Source organism: Heterodontus francisci, chromosome 25, assembly GCF_036365525.1.
Source record: "Heterodontus francisci isolate sHetFra1 chromosome 25, sHetFra1.hap1, whole genome shotgun sequence".
In the NCBI taxonomy this organism is placed as follows: domain Eukaryota; kingdom Metazoa; phylum Chordata; class Chondrichthyes; order Heterodontiformes; family Heterodontidae; genus Heterodontus; species Heterodontus francisci.
The window spans coordinates 10,864,910-10,878,975 of NC_090395.1; positions in this window are offsets into that span (position 1 = coordinate 10,864,910).

Below are 14,066 nucleotides of genomic sequence, written 5' to 3' on the forward strand. Positions count from 1 at the left end.
CTCAGAGGCTCTCTATCACTCTCTAACACTCACTGACACTCTCAGACACTCTCTATCACTCTCTGACACTCACTGACACTCTCAGACACACTCTTTCACTCTCTGTCACTCTCAGACACTGTCTATCACTCTCTGACACTGTCTATCTCTCTCTGACACTCTATCGCTCTCTGATACTCTCTGGCACACCAATTACGCTCTATCACTCTCTGACACACCCTGACACTCTCTATCACTCTATGACACTCTCTGACACTCTCTATCACTCTCTATCACTCTCTATCACTCTCTGACACACTCTGACACTCTCTGACACTCTCTATCACTCTCTATAACTCTCTGACACTCTCTATCACTCAGTGACACTCTCTGAAAATCTCTATCACTCTCTATCATTCTCTGACACTCTCTGACACTCTCTGACACTCTCTGACACACTCTGACACTCTCTGACACACTCTGACACTCTCAGACACTCTCTATCACTCTCTGACACTCTCTATCACTCTCTATCACTCTCTGACACTCTCTGACACTCTCTATCACACTCTATCACTCTCTGACACTCTCTGAGGCTCTCTATCACTCAATATCACGCTCTGACACTCTCTATCACTCTCTGACACTATCTATCACTCTCTATCACGCTCTGACACTCTCTGAAACTCTATATCACTCTCTATCACTTTCTGACACACTCTGACACTCTCTATCACTCTATGACACTCTCTGACGCTCTCTATCACTCTCTATCACTCTCTGACACTCTCTATCACTCTCATACACTCTCTATCACTCTCTGACACTCTCTGATACTCTCTATCACTCTCTGACACTTTCTGACACTCTCTGACACTTTCTGACACTCTCTGACACACTCAGATACTCTGTGACGCACTCTGACACTCTCTATCACTCTATGACACTCTCTGACGCTCTCTATCACTCTCTATCACTCTCTGACACTCTCTATCACTCTCATACACTCTCTATCACTCTCTATCACTCTCTGACACTCTCTGATACTCTCTATCGCTCTCCATCACACTCTGACACTCTCTGACGCACTCAGATACTCTGTGACGCACTCTGACACTCTCTATCACTCTATGACACTCTCTGACGCTCTCTATCACTCTCTATCACTCTCTGACACTCTCTTTCACTCTCTGAAAGTCTCTGACACTTTCTGACACTCAATGACACTCTCTGACACTCCCTATCGCTCTCTATCACTCTCTGACACTCTCTGATACTCTCAGACGCTCTCTATCTCTCTCTCTCACTCTCTGACACTCTCTATCACTCTCTATCACTGTCTGACACTCTCTGTCACTCTCAGACACTCTCTATCACTCTCTGACACTCTCTATCACTCTCTGACACTGTCTGACACTCTCTGTCACTCTCAGACACTCTCTATCACTCTCTGACACTCTCTATCACTCTCTGACACTATCTGACACTCTCTGACACTCTCAGACACTCTCTATCACTCTTTGACACTCACTGACACTCTCAGACACTCTCTATCACTCTCTGACACTCACTGACACTCTCAGACACTCTCTTTCACTCTCTGTCACTCTCAGACACTCTCAGACACTCTCTTTCACTCTCTGTCACTCTCAGACACTCTCAGACACTCTCTATCACTCTCTGACACTGTCTATCACTCTCTGACACTCTCTATCGCTCTCTGACACTCTCTGACACACTCAATCACTCTCTATCACTCTCTGTCTCTCTCAGACACTCTCTATCACTCTCTGACACTCTCTATCACTCTCTGACACTATCTGACACTCTCTGACACTCTCAGACACTCTCTATCACTCTTTGACACTCACTGACACTCTCAGAGTCTCTCTATCACTCTCTATCACTCACTGACTCTCTCAGACACTCTCTATCACTCTCTGACACTCACTGACACTCTCAGACACTCTCTTTCACTCTCTGTCACTCTCAGACACTCTCGGACACTCTCTATTACTCTCTGACACTGTCTATCACTCTCTGACACTCTCTATCGCTCTCTGACACTCTCTGACACACTCAATCACTCTCTATCACTCTCTGACACAGTCTGACACTCTCTATCACTCTATGACACTCTCTGACACTCTCTATCACTCTCTATCACTCTCTGACACACTCAGACACACTCAGACACTCTCAGACACTCTCAGACACTCTCAGACACTCTATATCACTCTCTATAACTCTCTGACACTCTCTATCACTCAGTGACACTCTCTGAAAATCTCTATCACTCTCTATCATTCTCTGACACTCTCTGACACTCTCTGACACACTCTGACACTCTCAGACACTCTCTGACAATCTCAGACACTCTCTATCACTCTTTATCACTCCCTGACACTCTCTGACAATCTCTGACGCTCTCTGACACTCTCTGACACTCTCTGACGCTCTCTGACACTCACAGACACTCTCTCACACTCTCTGACACTCTCAGACTTTCTGTGACACTCTCTATTAGTCTCTGACACTCTCTTTCACTCTCTGAAAGTCTCTGACACTCTCTGACACTCAATGACACTCTCTGACACTCCCTATCGCTCTCTATCGCTCTCTGACACTCTCTGACACTCTCAGACTCTCTCTATCACTCTGTATCACTCTCTAACACTCTCTGACACTCTTAATCACTCTGTGACACTCTCTATCACTCTCTATCACTCTCTGACACTCTCTATCACTCTCTGACACACTCTATCACTCTCTGACACTCTCGATCACTCTCTCACACTCTCTGACACTCTCAGACTTTCTGTGACACACTCTGACACTCTCTATCACTCTATGTCACTCACTGACACACTCTGACACTCTCTGTCACTCTCTATCACTCTCTATCACTCTCTGACACTCACTGACACTCTCAGACACTCTCTGCCACTCACTATCACTCTCTGACACTCTCTATCACTCTCTGAATCTCTCGGACACTCTCAGAGGCTCTCTAACACTCTCTGACACTCACTGACACTCTCAGACACTCTCTTTCACTCTCTGTCACTCTCAGACAATCTCAGACACTCTCTATCACTCTCTGAAACTGTCTATCGCTCTCTGACACTCTCTGACACACTCAATCACACTCTATCACTCTCTGACACACTCTGACTCTCTCTATCACTCTATGACACTCTCTGACACTCTCTATCACTCTCTGTCACTCTCTGACACACTCTGACACTCTCTGACACTCTCTATCACTCTCTGACACTCTCTGACACTCTCAGAGGCTCTCTATCACTCTCTATCACTCACTGACACTCTCAGACACTCTCTATCACTCTCTGACACTCACTGACACTCTCAGACACTCTCTTTCACTCTCTGTCACTCTCAGACAATCTCAGACACTCTCTATCACTCTCTGAAACATTCTATCGCTCTCTGACACTCTCTGACACACTCAATCACACTCAATCACTCTCTGACACACTCTGACTCACTCTATCACTCTATGACACTCTCTGACACTCTCTATCACTCTCTGTCACTCTCTGACACACTCTGACACTCTCTGACACTCTCAGAACCTCTCTGTCACTCTCTATCACTCTCTGACATTCTCTAACACTCTTTGACACTCTCTATAACTCTCAGACACTCTCTGTCACTCTCTACCACTCTCTGACACTCTCTATCACTCTCTGACACTCTCTGACACTCTCAGAGGCTCTCTATCACTCTCTATCACTCACTGACACTCTCAGAGGCTCTCTATCACTCTCTAACACTCACTGACACTCTCAGACACTCTCTATCACTCTCTGACACTCACTGACACTCTCAGACACTCTCTTTCACTCTCTGTCACTCTCAGACACTGTCTATCACTCTCTGACACTGTCTATCTCTCTCTGACACTCTATCGCTCTCTGACACTCTCTGACACACCAATCACTCTCTATCACTCTCTATCACTCTCTATCACTCTCTATCACTCTCTGACACACTCTGACACTCTCAGACACTCTCTATCACTCTCTATAACTCTCTGACACTCTCTATCACTCAGTGACACTCTCTGAAAATCTCTATCACTCTCTATCATTCTCTGACACTCTCTGACACTCTCTGACACACTCTGACACTCTCAGACACTCTCTGACAATCTCAGACACTCTCTGTCACTCTTTATCACTCGCTGACACTCTCTGACACTCTCTATCACTCTCTGACATTCTCTATCACTCTCTATCACTCTCTGACACTCTCTGACACTCTCTGACACACTCTGACACTCTCAGACACTCTCTGACAATCTCAGACACTCTCTGTCACTCTTTATCACTCCCTGACACTCTCTGACACTCTCTATCACTCTCTGACATTCTCTATCACTCTCTATCACTCTCTGACACTCTCTGACACTCTCTATCACACTCTATCACTCTCTGACACTCTCTGAGGCTCTCTATCACTCAATATCACGCTCTGACACTCTCTATCACTCTCTGACACTATCTATCACTCTCGATCACGCTCTGACACTCTCTGAAACTCTATATCACTCTCTATCACTTTCTGACACACTCTGACACTCTCTATCACTCAATGACACTCTGTGACACTCTCGATCACTCTCGATCACTCTCCATCACTCTCTGACACTCTCTGACACACTCAGATACTCTGTGACGCACTCTGACACTCTCTATCACTCTATGACACTCTCTGACGCTCTCTATCACTCTCTATCACTCTCTGACACTCTCTATAACTCTCATACACTCTCTATCACTCTCTATCACTCTCTATCACTCTCTGACACTCTCTGATACTCTCTATCACTCTCTATCACTCTCTGACACTTTCTGACACTCTCTGACACACAATGACACTCTCTGACACTCCCTATCGCTCTCTATCACTCTCTGACAATCTCTATCACTCTCAGACACTCTCTATCACTCCCTGACACTCTCTATCACTCTCTATCACTCTCTGACACTCTCTGACACTCTCTGACACTCTCAGACACTCTCTATCACTCTTTCTCACTCTCTGACACTCACTGACACTCTCAGACACTCTCTGTCACTCTCAGACACTCTCTATCACTCTTTCTCACTCTCTGACGCTCACTGACACTCTCAGACACTCTCTGTCACTCTCAGACACTCTCTGACGCTCTCTATCACTCTCTGACACTCTCTGATACTCTCTATCACTCTCTATCACTCTCTGACACTTTCTGACACTCTCTATCACTCTCTGACATCTCTATCACTCTCTATCACTCTCTATCACTCTCTGACACTCTCTGAAACTCTCTGACACTCTCCATAACTCAATGACACTCTCTGACATCTCTATCACTCTCTATCACTCTCTATCACTCTCTGACACTCTCTGACACTCTCTGACACTCTCTGACGCTCTCTGACGCTCTCTGACACTCTTAATCACTCTGTGACACTCTCTATCACTCTCTATCACTCTCTGACACTCTCTATCACTCTCTGACACACTCTATCACTCTCTGACACTCTCGATCACTCTCTGACACTCTCTGACACTCTCAGACTTTCTGTGACACACTCTGACAATCTCTATCACTCTATGACACTCACTGACACACTCCGACACTCTCTGTCACTCTCTATCACTCTCTGACACTCTCTGACACTCTCTGACTCTCTCTATCACTCTGTGACACTCTCTGACACGCTCTATCACTCTCTATCACTCTCTATCACTCTCTATCACTCTCTGACACTCTCTGACACTCTCTGACACTCTCTATCACTCTCTATCACTCTCTGACACTCTCTGACACTCTCTGACAGTCTCAGACACTCTCTATCACTCTCTGACACTCACTGTCACTCTGAGACACTCTCTGTCACTCTCTGTCACTCTCAGACACGCTCAGACACTCTCTATCTCTCTCTGACACTCTCCATCACTCTCTGACACTCTCTGACACTCTCTGACACTCTCTGTCGCTCTCTGACACTCTCACACACTCTGGCACTATCTGACACTCTCTATCACTCGTTGACACTCTCAGACACTCTCTGTCACTCTCAGACACTCTCTATCACACTCTAACGCTCTTTGACGCTCTCAGACACTCTCTGACGCACTCAGACACTCTGTGACACTCTGACGCTCTCAGACACTCTCTGACACTCTCTGACGCTCTCAGACTCTCTCAGACTCTCTCTATCACTCTCAGACACTCTCTATCACTCTCTGACACTCTCTGACGCTCTCAGACACTCTCTGAAACGCTCTAACATTCTTCATCACTCTCTCACACACTCTGACACTCTTTGACACTCTCAGAAACTCTCTATCACTCTCTATCACTCTCTGAGACTCTCTATCACTCAATGACACTCTCTGAAAATCTCTATCACTGTCTATCACTCTCTGACACTCTCTGACACACTCAGACACTCTCAGACACTCTCTGACACTCTCAGACACGCTCTATCACTCTTTATCGCACTCTGACACTCTCTGACACTCTCTATCACGCTCTGACACTCTGTATCACTCTCTATCACTCTCTGACACTCCCTGACACTCTCTACCACTCTCTATTACTCTCTGACACTCTCTGACACTCCCTATCACTCTCTATCACCCTCTGACACTCTCTGAAGCTCTCTATCACTCTCGATCACTCTCTGACACTCGCTATCACTCTCTATCACTCTCTGACACTCTCTGACACTCTCTATCACTCTCTATGACTCTCTGACACTCTCTGACACTCTCTATCACTCAATGACACTCTCTGACACTCTCTGACACACTCTGACACTCTCAGACACTCTCAATCACACTCCGTATCACTCTCTGACACTCTCTGACACTCTCTGACACTCTCTATCACTCTCTGACACTTTCTGACACTCTCTATTACTCAATGACTCTCTGTGACACTCTCTAACCCTCTCTATCACTCTATGACACTCTCTGACGCTATCTATCACTCTCTATCACTCTCTGACACTCTCTGACACACTCTGACACTCTCTATCACTCTCTGACACTCTCTGACACTCTCTTTTACTCTCTGAAACTCTCTGACACTCTCTGACACACAATGACACTCTCTGACATACCCTATCGCTCTCTATCACTCTCTGACACTCTCTATCACTCTCAGACACTCTCTGACACTCTCTGACACTCTCAGACACTCTCAGACACTCTCAGACACTCTCTATCACTCTTTCTCACTCTCTGACACTCACTGACACTCTCAGACACTCTCTGTCACTCTCAGACACTCTCTGACACTCTCTATCACTGTCTATCACTCTCTGACACTCTCTGATACTCTCTATCACTCTCTATCACTCTCTGACTCTTTCTGACACTCTCTATCACTCTCTGACACTCTCTAACACTCTCAGACTCTCTCTATCTCTCTCTATCACTCTCTGACAATCTCTATCACTCTCTATCACTGTCTGACACTCTCTATCACTCTCTATCACTCTCTGAAACTCTCTGACACTCTCCATCACTCAATGACACTCTCTGACATCTCTATCACTCTCTATAACTCTCTGACACTCTCTGACGCTCTCTGACGCTCTCTGACACTCTCTGACGCTCTCTGACACTCTCTGACACTCTCTGACGCTCTCTGACACTCTCTAACACTCTCTGACACTCTTAATCACTCTGTGACACTCTCTATCACTCTCTATCACTCTCTGACACTCTCTATCACTCTCTGACACACTCTATCACTCTCTGACACTCTCGATCACTCTCTGACACTCTGACACTCTCAGACTTTCTGTGACACACTCTGACAATCTCTATCACTCTATGACACTCACTGACACACTCTGACACTCTCTGTCACTCTCTATCACTCTCTGAAACTCTCTGACACTCTCTGACTCTCTCTATCACTCTGTGACACTCTCTGACACGCTCTATCACTCTCTATCACTCTCTATCACTCTCTGACACTCTCTATCACTCTCTGACACTCTCTGACACTCTCAGACACTCTCTATCACTCTCTGACACTCACTGACACTCTGAGACACTCTCTGTCACTCTCTGTCACTCTCTGTCACTCTCTGTCACTCTCTGTCACTCTCAGACACGCTCAGACACTCTCTATCACTCTCTGACACTCTCTATCACTCTCTGACACTCTCCATCACTCTCTGAGACTCTCTGACGCACTCAGACACTCTGTGACACTCTCTGACGCTCTCAGACACTCTCTGACACTCTCTGACGCTCTCAGACTCTCTCAGACTCTCTCTATCACTCTCAGACACTCTCTATCACTCTCTGACACTCTCTGACGCTCTCAGACACTCTCTGAAACGCTCTAACATTCTTCATCACTCTCTGACACACTCTGACACTCTTTGACACTCTCAGAAACTCTCTATCACTCTCTATCACTCTCTGAGACTCTCTATCACTCAATGACACTCTCTGAAAATCTCTATCACTGTCTATCACTCTCTGAAACGCTCTAACATTCTTCATCACTCTCTGACACTCTCTGACACTCTCTGACACACTCAGACACTCTCAGACACTCTCTGACACTCTCAGACACGCTCTATCACTCTTTATCGCTCTCTGACACTCTCTGACACTCTCTATCACGCTCTGACACTCTGTATCACTCTATATCACTCTCTGAAACTCCCTGACACTCTCTACCACTCTCTATCACTCTCTGACACTCTCTGACACTCCCTATCACTCTCTATCACTCTCAGACACTCTCTGACACTGTCTATCACTCTCTGACACTCTCTATCGCTCTCTGACCCTCTCTGACACACTCAATCACTCTCTATCACTCTCTGACACAGTCTGACACTCTCTATCACTCTATGACACTCTCTGACACTCTCTATCACTCTCTATCACTCTCTATCACTCTCTATCACTCTCTGACACACTCAGACACTCTCTGACACTCTCAGACACTCTGTATCACTCTCTATAACTCTCTGACACTCTCTATCACTCAGTGACACTCTCTGAAAATCTCTATCACTCTCTATCATTCTCTGACACTCTCTGACACTCTCTGACACTCTTTATCACTCCCTGACACTCTCTGACAATCTCTGACTCTCTCTGACACTCTCTGACGCTCTCTGACGCTCTCTGACACTCACAGACACTCTCTCACACTCTCTGACACTCTCAGACTTTCTGTGACACTCTCTATTACTCTCTGACACTCTCTTTCACTCTCTGAAAGTCTCTGACACTCTCTGACACTCAATGACACTCTCTGACAATCCCTATCGCTCTCTATCGCTCTCTGACACTCTCTGACACTCTCAGACTCTCTCTATCACTCTGTATCACTCTCTAACACTCTCTGACACTCTTAATCACTCTGTGACACTCTCTATCACTCTCTATCACTCTCTGACACTCTCTATCACTCTCTGACACACTCTATCACTCTCTGACACTCTCGATCACTCTCTCACACTCTCTGACACTCTCAGACTTTCTGTGACACACTCTGACACTCTCTATCACTCTATGACACTCACTGACACACTCTGACACTCTCTGTCACTCTCTATCACTCTCTGACACTCTCTGACACTCTCTGAATATCTATATCACCCTGTGACACTCTCTGACACGCTCTATCACTCTCTATCACTCTCTGACACTCACTGACACTCTAAGACACTCTCTGCCACTCACTATCACTCTCTGACACTCTCTATCACTCTCTGAATCTCTCGGACACTCTCAGAGGCTCTCTTACACTCTCTGACACTCACTGACACTCTCAGACACTCTCTTTCACTCTCTGTCACTCTCAGACAATCTCAGACACTCTCTATCACTCTCTGAAACTGTCTATCGCTCTCTGACACTCTCTGACACACTCAATCACACTCTATCACTCTCTGACACACTCTGACTCTCTCTATCACACTATGACACTCTCTGACAATCTCTATTACTCTCTGTCACTCTCTGACACACTCTGACACTCTCTGACCTCTCAGAACCTCTCTGTCACTCTCTATCACTCTCTGACATTCTCTATCACTCTCTGACACTCTCTATCACTCTCAGACACTCTCTGTCACTCACTACCACTCTCTGACACTCTCTATCACTCTCTGACACTCTCTGACACTCTCAGAGGCTCTCTATCACTCTCTATCACTCACTGACACTCTCAGACACTCTCTTTCACTCTCTGTCACTCTCAGACAATCTCAGACACTCTCTATCACTCTCTGAAACATTCTATCGCTCTCTGACACTCTCTGACACACTCAATCACACTCAATCACTCTCTGTCACACTCTGACTCTCTCTATCACTCTATGACACTCTCTGACACTCTCTATCACTCTCTGTCACTCTCTGACACACTCTGACACTCTCTGACACTCTCAGAACCTCTCTGTCACTCTCTATCACTCTCTGACATTGTCTATCACTCTCTGACACTCTCTATCACTCTCAGACACTCTCTGTCACTCTCTACCACTCTCTGACACTCTCTATCACTCTCTGACACTCTCTGACACTCTCAGAGGCTCTCTATCACTCTCTATCACTCACTGACACTCTCAGACACTCTCTATCACTCTCTGACACTCTCTGACACTCTCAGAGGCTCTCTATCACTCTCTAACACTCACTGACACTCTCAGACACTCTCTATCACTCTCTGACACTCACTGACACTCTCAGACACACTCTTTCACTCTCTGTCACTCTCAGACACTGTCTATCACTCTCTGACACTGTCTATCTCTCTCTGACACTCTATCGCTCTCTGACACTCTCTGACACACCAATCACACTCGATCACTCTCTGAAACAATCTGACACTCTCTATCACTCTATGACACTCTCTGACACTCTCTATCACTCTCTATCACTCTCTATCACTCTCTATCACTCAGTGACACTCTCTGAAAATCTCTCTCACTCTCTATCATTCTCTGACACTCTCTGACACTCTCTGACACTCTCTGACACACTCTGACACTCTCAGACACACTCTGACAATCTCAGACACTCTCTGTCACTCTCTGTCACTCTTTATCACTCCCTGACACTCTCTGACACTCTCTATCACTCTCTGACATTCTCTATCACTCTCTATCACTCTCTGACACTCTCTGACACTCTCTATCACACTCTATCACTCTCTGACACTCTCTGAGGCTCTCTATCACTCAATATCACGCTCTGACACTCTCTATCACTCTCTGACACTATCTATCACTCTCTATCACGCTCTGACACTCTCTGAAACTCTATATCACTCTCTATCACTTTCTGACACACTCTGACACTCTCTATCACTCTATGACACTCTCTGACGCTCTCTATCACTCTCTATCACTCTCTGACACTCTCTATCACTCTCATACACTCTCTATCACTCTCTATCACTCTCTGACACTCTCTGATACTCTCTATCACTCTCTATCACTCTCTGACACTTTCTGACACTCTCTATCACTCTCTGACACTCTCTGACACACTCAGATACTCTGTGACGCACTCTGACACTCTCTATCACTCTATGACACTCTCTGACACTCTCTATCACTCTCTATCACTCTCTGACACTCTCTATCACTCTCATACACTCTCTATCACTCTCTATCACTCTCTGACACTCTCTGATACTCTCTATCACTCTCCATCACACTCTGACACTCTCTGACACACTCAGATACTCTGTGACGCACTCTGACACTCTCTATCACTATATGACACTCTCTGACGCTCTCTATCACTCTCTATCACTCTCTATCACTCTCTATCACTCTCTGACACTCTCTGATACTCTCTATCACTCTCTATCACTCTCTGACACTTTCTGACACTCTCTATCACTCTCTGACACTTTCTGACACTCTCTTTCACTCTCTGAAAGTCTTTGACACTTTCTGACACTCAATGACACTCTCTGACACTCCCTATCGCTCTCTATCACTCTCTGACACTCTCTGATACTCCCAGACGCTCTCTATCTCTCTCTCTCACTCTCTGACACTCTCTATCACTCTCTATCACTGTCTGACACTCTCTATCACTCTCAGACACTCTCTATCACTCTCTGACACTCTCTATCACTCTCTGACACTATCTGACACTCTCTGACACTCTCAGACACTCTCTATCACTCTTTGACACTCACTGACACTCTCAGACACACTCTGTCACTCTCAGACACTCTCTGACGCTCTCTATCACTGTCTATCACTCTCTGACACTCTCTGACACTCTCTATCACTCTCAGACACTCTCTGTCACTCTCTACCACTCTCTGACACTCTCGATCACTCTCTGACACTCTCTGACACTCTCAGACTCTCTCTATCTCTCTCTATCACTCTCTGACAATCTCTATCACTCTCTATCACTGTCTGACACTCTCTATCACTCTCTGACACTCTCTATCACTCTCTGAAACTCTCTGACACTCTCCATCACTCAATGACACTCTCTGACATCTCTATCACTCTCTATCACTCTCTGACACTCTCTGACACTCTCTGACACTCTCTGACGCTCTCTGACACTCACAGACTCTCTCTCACACTCTCTGACACTCTCAGACTTTCTGTGACACTCTCTATCACTCTCTGACACTCTCTTTCACTCTCTGAAAGTCTCTGACACTCTCTGACACTCAATGACACTCTCTGACACTCCCTATCGCTCTCTAGCGCTCTCTGACACTCTCTGACACTCTCAGACACTCTCTATCACTCTGTATCACTCTCTGACACTTTCTGACACTCTCTATCACTCTCTGACACTTTCTGACACTCTCTTTCACTCTCTGAAAGTCTCTGACACTCAATGACACTCTCTGACACTCCCTATCGCTCTCTATCACTCTCTGACACTCTCTGATACTCTCAGACGCTCTCTATCTCTCTCTCTCACTCTCTGACACTCTCTATCACTCTCTATCACTGTCTGACACTCTCTATCACTCTCAGACACTCTCTATCACTCTCTGACACTCTCTATCACTCTCTGACACTATCTGACACTCTCTGACACTCTCTATCACTCTCTATCACTCTCTGACACTCTCTATCACTCTCTGACACACTCTATCACTCTCTGACACTCTCGATCACTCTCTCACACTCTCTGACACTCTCAGACTTTCTGTGACACACTCTGACACTCTCTATCAGTCTGTGAAACTTACTGACACACTCTGACACTCTCTGACACTCTCTGTCACTCTCTATCACTCTCTGACACTCTCTGACACTCTCTGACTATCTCTATCACTCTATGACACTCTCTGACACGCTCTATCACTCTCTATCACTCTCTATCACTCTCTGACACTCAATGACACTCTCAGACACTCTCTGCCACTCACTATCACTCTCTGACACTCTCTATCACTCTCTGAATCTCTCTGACACTCTCAGAGGCTCTCTATCACTCTCTATCACTCACTGACACACTCAGACACTCTCTATCACTCTCTGACACTCACTGACACTCTCAGACACTCTCTTTCACTCTCTGTCACTCTCAGAAAATCTCAGACACTCTCTGAAACTGTCTATCGCTCTCTGACACTCTCTGACTCTCTCTATCACTCTATGACACTCTCTGACACTCTCTATCACTCTCTGTCACTCTCTGACACACTCTGACACTCTCTGACACTCTCAGAACCTCTCTGTCACTCTCTATCACTCTCTGACATTCTCTATCACTCTCTGACACTCTCTATCACTCTCAGACACTCTCTGTCACTCTCTACCACTCTCTGACACTCTCTATCACTCTCTGACACTCTCAGACACTCTCTATCACTCTCTGACACTCACTGACACTCTCAGACACTCTCTTTCACTCTCTGTCACTCTCAGACACTCTCAGACACTCTCTATCACTCTCTGACACTGTCTATCACTCTCTGACACTCTCTATCGCTCTCTGACACTCTCTGACACACTCAATCACTCTCTATCACTCTCTGACACAGTCTGACACTCTCTATCACTCTATGACACTCTCTGACACTCTCT